Genomic DNA, 9,729 nt, shown 5'->3' with positions numbered 1-9,729 from the left:
CAGTGCTTGCACATCCCTTAATGATGCACTCACTGCCACAAACCAAGACATCAGAGTGGAGGGTGGGCAGTACATTGTGAACCCAAAAGGCCCCAGAGGTTACTACAGGCAGATACAGTTAGGGATGCACTGTCTCAGGCTGAAAACATCCTGTCTTGTTATTTGGACCCCAGTATAGCACCTGGAACTTGATGTGCCTTATGACAATGGTTTTGTCTCCAAATATATGCAAAGGCTACGTAGCTTTTACTTTAAACACATGCTGACAAAAGTTGTGGATGCATTTGTAGAGGGAAGACTGCAGTTGAGTGACAGCTACATGAACATTGTCTCAAAAGCAACTTAATAGTGCTGATCTGAAATCAGTTTTACAAGAAAAATAGTTATGTTTCTTAAAGCATAGGTTGTTCCTGCCTTTTTGAGCAGCAAGCTTTTTCACTTTTTACATCAAATACATAAATACATTAAAAACGGAAATCATAGTCTACAGTACTTTATTCATCAGTCAATAAATCAGTTACTCAATAGTTGGTGTTCATTACTGAATATATCATTGCATTTTATAATTACAATCCATGTGAAACATTGTGATACAAGTGCAACACTACAAATATCAATGCATGTGTTTGGTATTTTAATATATTTAATAATAAAAAAAGTAATTAATTTCTCTCCCTCATTTCGTTCCAAACCTGTAAGACCTTTGATCATCTTCAGAACACATTTTTGATGAAATCCGAGAGCTTTCTGTCCCTCCATTGACAGCCTAAGTAATTAAAAATAGCTTAATTTGTGTTCCAAAGATGAACAAAGGTCTTGCAGGTTTGGAACGGCATGAGGGTTATTAGGTGAACTATCCCTTTAAGTTGTGGTTAAGTCCTGCTTTATTTTGGTACAAGTGGTTTCCCCAGATTTGAAAGTGCTGCACAAACAATTAATATTTAATCTATTGTGCAAAGACTGTTATCATTTCTCCGTTTGACCATACTGACTGGCAGGGTGTTCCGCAGAATTCTGAATGTCTTCAGTTTTCCTATGGCCCTTTCCACGTGGATTCTCACTCGGGACATTTTTCTAGAGTGTGTCACCTCTAATCCTGTCAATTGTTTTCTTCCCTTTGTAGATGCTGGTACAAGAAGACGAACACATTTGGTGGCAAAATATTCAGCAAAATTGAAGCCTCGATCAGCCATTACATGGTCTCCTTGTTCAAGAAGGTCAATTAACCCTGAATTTTTTGTTATAACCTTGTCACTAGCACGACCACCCCAGACTTTTGATAAAAATGTAATAGCTCCTGTTGGACTAATACCAACAAGGAACTTCACAGTATTATGTGATTTGTAGTGGGAGTATGTGACTGCCCGTGTTTGCAAACTAGTTGGCCTCTCAATGAACACTTCAGTACAGTCTATTATACATCTAACTTGTTGGAAACCTGTAGTCTTGAAGAGGGTGGGGAGATTTCTTCTGATATCTTTCCTGGATGGCCACCGGACAAGGCATTGTAACTCTTTAGCCATTACATCGAGCCATTCATAAAAAATGTTTGAGACAGTTCCACAACTCACTCTGAAGCGAAAAGCGAGGTCTTGATGAGTTAAGCCTAGGCGAAGCTTCATCAGGACCACAAGAAACTGCTAGAGAAATAAAATCGGACGAACTGCCAAACATATGATCTTGTAGTCATTTTCTTGAGATTCCAGTTTCTTCTCCAGTGAAGCCATTTTTCTTTTTAATTCAACATTTTCATTTTGTAGCTGGTCAATGTCTGCCATTGACAGATCTGTACCCACAGCAGTGCATCCTTCTTCAGGGTCAGCATGGGTGACCTCTAAGGAAGGTGAATCCGTAGACTCAACCACAGATGGTCTCCTGTGTCTCCTCTGGTATCGCTCCAACTTCTGTGAACCATCAATGGTGTTTTTATGAGCGAAAATTGATGGAACATAATCTGGATGGCATGGGTCCACTGATGGCGCACCTAAAATAAAGACAGAAACAGTTTGTGTTGACAGTATTGCACCTTGCCAAGCATCATACATACATGCTTGGCATAATCCATAACTTTTCTGGTTTCATGTGCATTTCTATGATATTGATTACAACTTATTGATTTAAAAAAATATTAGTAGCCTACTAGTACAATGAAATTAGGTCAAAGTCAAATTTATTTCACAATGCACATCGTTTTAAAGCTGCTTAACAGATAAAATATATCAGTGAAAATGTAGTAAAAGTCCATATTTAGTACTTCATTTAAAGCTTCATTAGAAGAGCTTTATTCAGCATTATTGTATTTATGTCCCCAGGGAACAAGCCAAAGGCGACTGTTAGTTAAATAATGTAGGTTATTTGTAAAGCATTGATGGAAAAACATTGTGGCTCTTATATTTGATAGATATCAGGTATCATAACGCTAGTTTAAATCATAACTAAAGCGTATCAACTACAACATTGGGCTAACGTTACTGTGTAAAATTAATGTATACAATGTTAGCTACGTGTGTAGTAATCAATTTAGTTAATACATAACTATCGCAGGCTTGTTACTGGTCAGCTAGCTATTATCTGTTGCTTATCGTGAGTTTGTTACCTGTGAGTGCTACAGATCCTTGAATTCTTGCCTGGCTGCCAAGCCTCTCTTCGCACAGCGGTGATCCATGCTCGCCGTCTCCCTTCGTTTTTAGGAAACGAAGGTATTTGTTCCAGAGGTCAGGTTGCATCCCACAGCACAACAACCTGAGCCCAACTTCAGTCTACTCATCACCTTAATTTTAACTGCGTTTGTAGTCGGCGCCATACTTTGTTACCGATAAACAAACACAGACCGGAAGTTAACTTCGGGCCAGCGCGTAACCCTGGCAATGCGCGTGCGTCCAGATAAGACAGTTGTCGAACAGCAATTATATCGTAGTACACTCCACACATAGTACAGTCCAAATGGATTGTTTAGTGTCAAACATGTTGAAGATTAGCGGGCAGGCGGTCAGTTCATATTAACTGTTTCCTAACAAAAGCAGTTTATTCAGCACACTGAAGCATCTCCTACCTAGACATCGATCCAAGAAACGGCTTCTGTCTGTTGTCTCACCGCCCACGCATTTTGTTGCTAACCTTGTAGGATCCAATAGTTTTTTTTTTTTTTTTTTTTATTGAATTTTAAGAATTACAATGTCAGTCAGGGGTACAATGAATAAACTAAATAAACAAACATAAAAAGACAAACAAAGCAGTGACAAACTTAAAAGTTAAACAAAAATGTGAAAATGCTTACATATAGATACGCACTTTGCAGCTTACTTATTTTTCAAACCCAGTATTGTTTTTAGGTATTGTTGAATTTCTGCTCTCAAAATTAAAAACAAAGGCTTGTTTCCTCCACATTTACATTTATGAATACTAAATTTAGCTAACAGAAGAAGCAGATTAATTAAGTAGTATTCCTTATGACAAGATTGTAGGATCCAATAGTACAAGGGCTCTGTTGCGACCGTATAGCGTCATCACGTTGGTGATGCTGGTGACGTCATCTCGTTTGTTGGTAACGCTGTGTGTGACGGAGCCGTTAAATCTAAACGCATAGGCCTTCAGGAAGAGAACACATCAAAGACAAACACTTTCCCAGCTTATGGTAACAAATTCTACTTTATTGTTGAATAATGATAAGAAATAATATGTTTGATGATCAGATTTATAAGTACAGTTGACGCAAAGAGTGAGAAAGAGCAAAAAGCGCGTAATACGTTAGCAAATAGATTCAAACACGAGTCACAATCAGACAGTGTGAAAATTAATCAGATAAATTGAAACAATTCATTAAACTCTTGAATCTGACTGAATCTTTATATATAATTCGTGTCGTCAATATGAGTTAATCTTAATCACGACCTCAAATGTATCGCCCTTCATATCTTCAATACACAGAAATAGTAACGTCAAGTTTGTAGTTAAACAACTCATTTTGTTGGCCCGGGGCCAGTGTATGTAAGTTGTCGGAAATGCCCATTACACTGTCGGGCCAGTGCTTTCACAACATCTTATGTAATTTTTTGATAATGTCCATTTGGATTTTGATACATTCAAATTGTTGCTAATTTAAATATGTCACTAAGGAAACAGTATCTAGCTGGCAAGTATAGCGCAGTGAAAAGATTAAGGGCCGTTACATAGTCAACGCGAGCGACGCGCTCCCTTTCATAGTCTAAACAGTGGACGCAAGCAGACGCACGCGTCACGGGCGATGCGTGAAATGCAATACACCGCTCCCGCAACAGGGGGTAGTAGAGTCTGGTGATATTAGTAGAGTCCGTTTTCACCTTATCTACGGGCTTTCCGATCGCGGTTGCAACCTCCCTCCAGGCATTTTCCAACGCTATTTTATTGGAGTGTAATTGCGACGAACTGTCATATAAATGCGGATGTATGCGTATAAGCTCGCATAATTTTTCCTCTTCGCCCGCCATTGTATTCAAATCTTCTTCTGTAAACATAATATACTTGAATTAATGTACAATACTTGCAATGTCGCCCCCACCGACAACGCATAGTATTGCTTGCATCGGTGCGTCGCGTATCAAAAACTAGGACGACACATTTGGCTACGCATCGACGCATAATGGCGGCCGAAGCGTAGCGACGCGTAGCCTTTCAGACGCGTTCGCGTACCGATGCGTTGACTATGTAAGGGCCCTACTAAGACCTTTGCACCCTACGTCGTATCATTTTCCAGCGTGTGAGTTCATAGCTTGTTGTTACATAAATTGTTAACATGAGTTGCATTTGTAGTTGTACAATTTCCAGTTATTTTTGTAATTGTGTGACCATAGGCTTATGTGACCATAAACATGCCGGTGTTATGGATCAACTGGGGATCGTGTTAACAGGGGATGTGCGCATGCAAGTGAATAGATTTACTTGCCTTTTCAACAGATTTGTTTAATGTAAATTGTCAAGGAGCAAAGAAAAGACGTTTTGCACATTATAAAAATTTTTGGTATCAGTATTAACCTTCTTTGTTTCATCAATGTCTGTTCCAATGAATCTGAATACATTTTAAGTGCGATTTTAATGGTTTCACAGGGTAACATGGTTGCCTATGTTAATGTGGGACATTGATTTGAATGGGAACTGACGATTACACTTGTCAGAGCAGTAAATAGCAAGTGGAACTCTTTAATTTGCAACACTAAAGCATCATAGGCTGAAATGTGTCAATAATAGGCATATACTGTAGCAGTAAACATACAAATAGAACCGGGTTCAATTCCCCAGTAAAAATCTGTCAATTTAATAAAATTGATATAATAATATCCTTTACTTTTCAAAGGTTCTGTGCATGATAATGTCATATTTATGATTAGCCATGACACTGCCAAAAGATGATCTTTCAGAAGTGCAATTTTGTTTTAGTGTGGAGACTGGAGAGCATGTACAGAGGCGAAACTGACCAATGATAAATGGTACTCTGAGAAAGCATGAGAAAGTTCTTCAGAAACAATAATTTCATTTCTTTGGAAAAATCTTAAGATTTTATCTTAAATGGATTGTTTGACAATTTATAAAAAGCCTGTAAATTATAGACAGCATAGTTCATAATTTTCTTCTCAGTAATTCAACCATTCTCAGAAAATTCTGTAGGTTATACTGTGTTTACAGGCTGATTCGGTTGAACTTTTGATAGATTTGTTTAAAACAATATAATAAATTGTGTCTGTGTTTTACAAAAAAGTTTTCAATAAACCTATTAAAAGTACATCATAACATGCAGCAAAGATAAAATTGCACTTGATGAACCTGGATTTGAACCCGGGTCGCTGAGTGGTGTATCAGCGTGACTTAACACTGAACTAACGATCCAGTTCTAACTAGAAGATCACTTTAATTTTCAATGGTAGGAGAAAGTTACTTAAACTATCATGGTTAATTTAGCCATTATTCATTATAAAGAAAAAAAAGCACTTGAAAGTATATTATTGACACATCAGCCTATGATGCTTGAGTATTGTATTTAAAAGAATTCCACTTGTGATTTACTGCTCTGACAAGTGTAATCGCAACCAGATGTTACCCTGTGAAACCATGTTAAAATCACTTTAAACTTTGTCAAATTCATTGGAACAGACATCAATAGTACAAAGCGGGTTAATAATGATACCAACATTTCTATATTATGTTTAAAATGCCTTTTCCTGGCTCCTTGGCAATTCACATTGATCGAATCTGATGAAAATGCAAGTTAAATTATTCACGTGCACATCATGAACACCAGTTGATCCATTACACTATAACTACGAAAAATCTGTTTATCCAGAAAATCAGATGACTGTAGATGTTTACATGTCACTTGAAATTATCTGGTTATTATCTGCTTTTGATATCATAACTAAAATAGTCATGCACGCAATACCTGTTCACATTGGATAACCCTGTAAAAACCGCAGTAGGCCTACATTTATTTTCCATGCAACGCAAAATCAGTGTAATGGGCACAAATCTAGATGTGGTGATTGTTTTTTCTCAAGCTGTTTATGACCATAGCCCGATAAAGTATAGCCGTTTAAAGACCATGTTATAGGCTACTTTTGCGATGAACCTATGCAATAGCAGGGTTTCCCGCAGAAAATGTGTTAGTTAAGGTGGTGGTGTTGGGGGGATTTGGAATTGAATAACTCCTGACACAAATTAAGACAAATACTGAAACTTGAGTCATATCTTTTTAAACATGTTCTTTTAACAGAAAAGCTCTGATTTGGGGTTTAAATTATTGAATTCTGGCATTAAACTGAAACGTTCCCACTTCAGACGACAAACTACGCTTGGCTACTATCTTGTTCTGCAATTCACTTGCCTAGTAACCATAGTAACGGTGTGCACGCTTTCGCGCTTTCTGCTTTGACGTGGAGTGCGGGATGCACTCAACGTTGCATGAATTTTTAATTAGCCTGCATTAGTAACAGTTAATTTTGTTATGGTATGAACTTAATCCTAGTAAAGGCAAAAAATATATAATACCTTTGTAACGAAATCCAAGACTTTGTATACCAAATCCAAGGCTTTTAAGGCCTTAATTTGAGATTATTTTTCAATGCTTTTAAGATCCTGCGGGTACCCTGGTTAATGTGTCTTGTCCCCTCACAATGACAGTAAATTAATTATTAGGCTACATTACATCAGTCACGTCACATAGTGGTCTATTTTCAGTTCAAAATGGCGAAAATAGACAAAAGTTTATTAATTTGCCTGATTATTTTTGTGATTCGTTTAACATTTATGACCTAAAAAAACATTTATGTTTAGTTTAGCAACTTACATCTTATCTCGCACTTGACCGACCGTAAACTAAAGCGCGTCGAGTCGCTCCTTTAAGGTGCGTACACACTGCCAGCGACTTTATCGCTGCAGGTCGCCAGTGGCTGGCGGTGAAGTCGCTAGTGGGTGTTCCCACTACTGGTTGCCTAGTAACGTTTATAAATGACATTCACGGATGCCATTCCATTGCTGTTGACAGCGAATCTCTTTTCTTGCCACTAAAAACAAACATTTTGGAGGGAAAAGACTAAATATAAATGGAATCAGTACATAAAATGCTTTATATCAAAGATGAATGAGAAACAAGGCGTGCTGTTTGACATAGCGGCTGTTTATCTGCAGCGAAAATGGAAATGCCGGTCTGTCTGGGTCCATAAAATCCCCACGATCTCAGATACACCTTTCCACGCAGTATTTTTCTTAAAAATGTCCTTGTACGTGGGAAGAGACATATCATAGAGCACTGGAAAATTTCTAACAGCAAGAATTAGCCTTTCATCCATCTTTCCGTTACTGCAGGAGCTGAGAGAGAGCAGGATCACGTGAGCTCTCCCGTCTTCTCTCCTATTGGCTGTCGCTTCCGTTAGTCGCTCCAAAGTTGAACTTTTCTCAACTTTGTCGCGTCGCTGGATACGCCCACATCTAGCGCCAACGGTCGCGACCGCTCGTGTCACCGGAAGTCGCTGTGCTCGCATTGAAAATGAATGGTATTGAGTCGCTGTCGCGCGTGATGTCGCTGGCAGTGTGTATGCACCTTTACTGTGGAGTTGCTCTGCTAAAATTCGCGCTGTGAACATAAAGCCCACCTACTTTGATTTGATTGGTCATCTCAAATATTCTGACATTGACGAGCAGTGACAGACCAATGAGGCTCAGATGAACATACACACACACACGCTCGGCGCCGCTGCGGAAGAACACGCTGATAACAAGACTGAAGCGAACACGAAGGCTTATCACATATTTAAAGATGGAAAGGGAGAAAACAGGACAGGGTAACTCGGCGAATATCGCTCATATATATATTTTTTGACGATGTAGTTAAGGAGGCAGGCGTGTGTTGCTTAGGTGGCCGCCTTAGTTTCAAAGTGCTGCGGGAAACCCTGCAATAGGCTCCGTGTTGAGCCCTACACAGTGATTTTGTATTTATAGTGTTGATGTGCCTGCTTCGTTCTGCGAGAACACAGCAAAAATGTTAGTGTACTAATAGAAAATGCCTTAATATTCATTTCATAAATAAATAAATGCAATTTATTTTGTGGGTTCAAAAGTACTGTATTTGTTAAATTATTGTATCTTAAAACAATTCATCAAAGTATTTGAGCATGTTGAGATTTTGTACATATTATTATTCTATATGTTGTCTGCTATACAGAGAGAAAATACATCAGGCATATACTGTATGCTTGCTCTTGAGTCGCTTAATAATAAATAATTGTTGTGGTATACCTTTGACAGCACTTGCTGAAGAAAAAAAAAAATCATAGGGTTAATTAATAACTACTCGCTTGACTAACACAAAATGGATGTCATTTCAAAGCTCCAAATCTGGACTTTATAAATGCATATAAGCAATATAACCAACTCTGAAAAGGTGCTTTTTAATTTTCTGAAAAAATAGAAGTGTTCCATTTTGATAACTTCTGAAATATCATTATAAACTGTAGGGCTGGATATTGATACAGATTTCCTGATTCGATTCATATTCACAAGCTCTCGATTCAATTCCGACCTCGATTCGATTCTGTATTTTATTAGGTCCCCTGGGGTAGGACACAACAAAAGTAAAAGGAACGAATCCTGCTCAGCCATTAATATTAAAATATTAGAGGACACAAAATATAAATTCAATAACAATGTATTATTGTGTACAGAAATTTGAAAAGCAGCAGGGGAAAAGCCCAAAATAACAAACTACACTCTAATAAAAGAAAGATAAATAATTAACCTAGAAATGTGAAAATAAAGATACAGAAAAACTTACCTACTCTAACAAAAACAGAAGTAAGCTAAATACAACAAAACAGGCAGGTCATCCCTACAAACATGACTGCTTTAAAGGCAGAACACTAGTTGTTATTTCAAGTGTTAAATCCCAAACTGCACATGATGTTACTGCTCTCAGAACTAACATGGCAGAGAACACACTGGATTTTGGTCTGGTGGTTGGCGGAGAGTCGGGAACAGCATGGCCAGTCCAGAGTCTTGACAGCTCGCATCTGAGAGGCGGTGCAGGGATTTTATAAAGCAAACCATCAGGAACTACATATGGACCCTTTTTACAGACCTGTTATGATGCGTTTCCGCCTTCTTTAACAATGTAAATGTAGCAAACGTTTTTTATATTTCCAATTAAATAAAATATTTTGTGTAAATTTATAACATTGTATTATATTACCCTGAAATAAGTTTAAATAA

The 9,729-nt window shown here is 37.9% G+C and overlaps 1 protein-coding gene across 1 annotated transcript in view; it reads left to right on the top strand.

Annotated features, from left to right (window-relative positions):
* Positions 1-3,512: 3,512 nt before the first annotated feature.
* tegt (testis enhanced gene transcript (BAX inhibitor 1)) overlaps positions 3,513-9,729 on the top strand; it is a 43,847-nt gene continuing 37,630 nt past the window's right edge. The window contains exon 1 of the mRNA XM_052102043.1: positions 3,513-3,634. The gene's annotated coding sequence lies outside the window, so the exon portion shown is untranslated. The remainder of the gene's footprint in view (positions 3,635-9,729) is intronic.

Source organism: Xyrauchen texanus, chromosome 32, assembly GCF_025860055.1.
Source record: "Xyrauchen texanus isolate HMW12.3.18 chromosome 32, RBS_HiC_50CHRs, whole genome shotgun sequence".
In the NCBI taxonomy this organism is placed as follows: domain Eukaryota; kingdom Metazoa; phylum Chordata; class Actinopteri; order Cypriniformes; family Catostomidae; genus Xyrauchen; species Xyrauchen texanus.
This window is presented reverse-complemented; position numbering and strand designations above follow the sequence as displayed.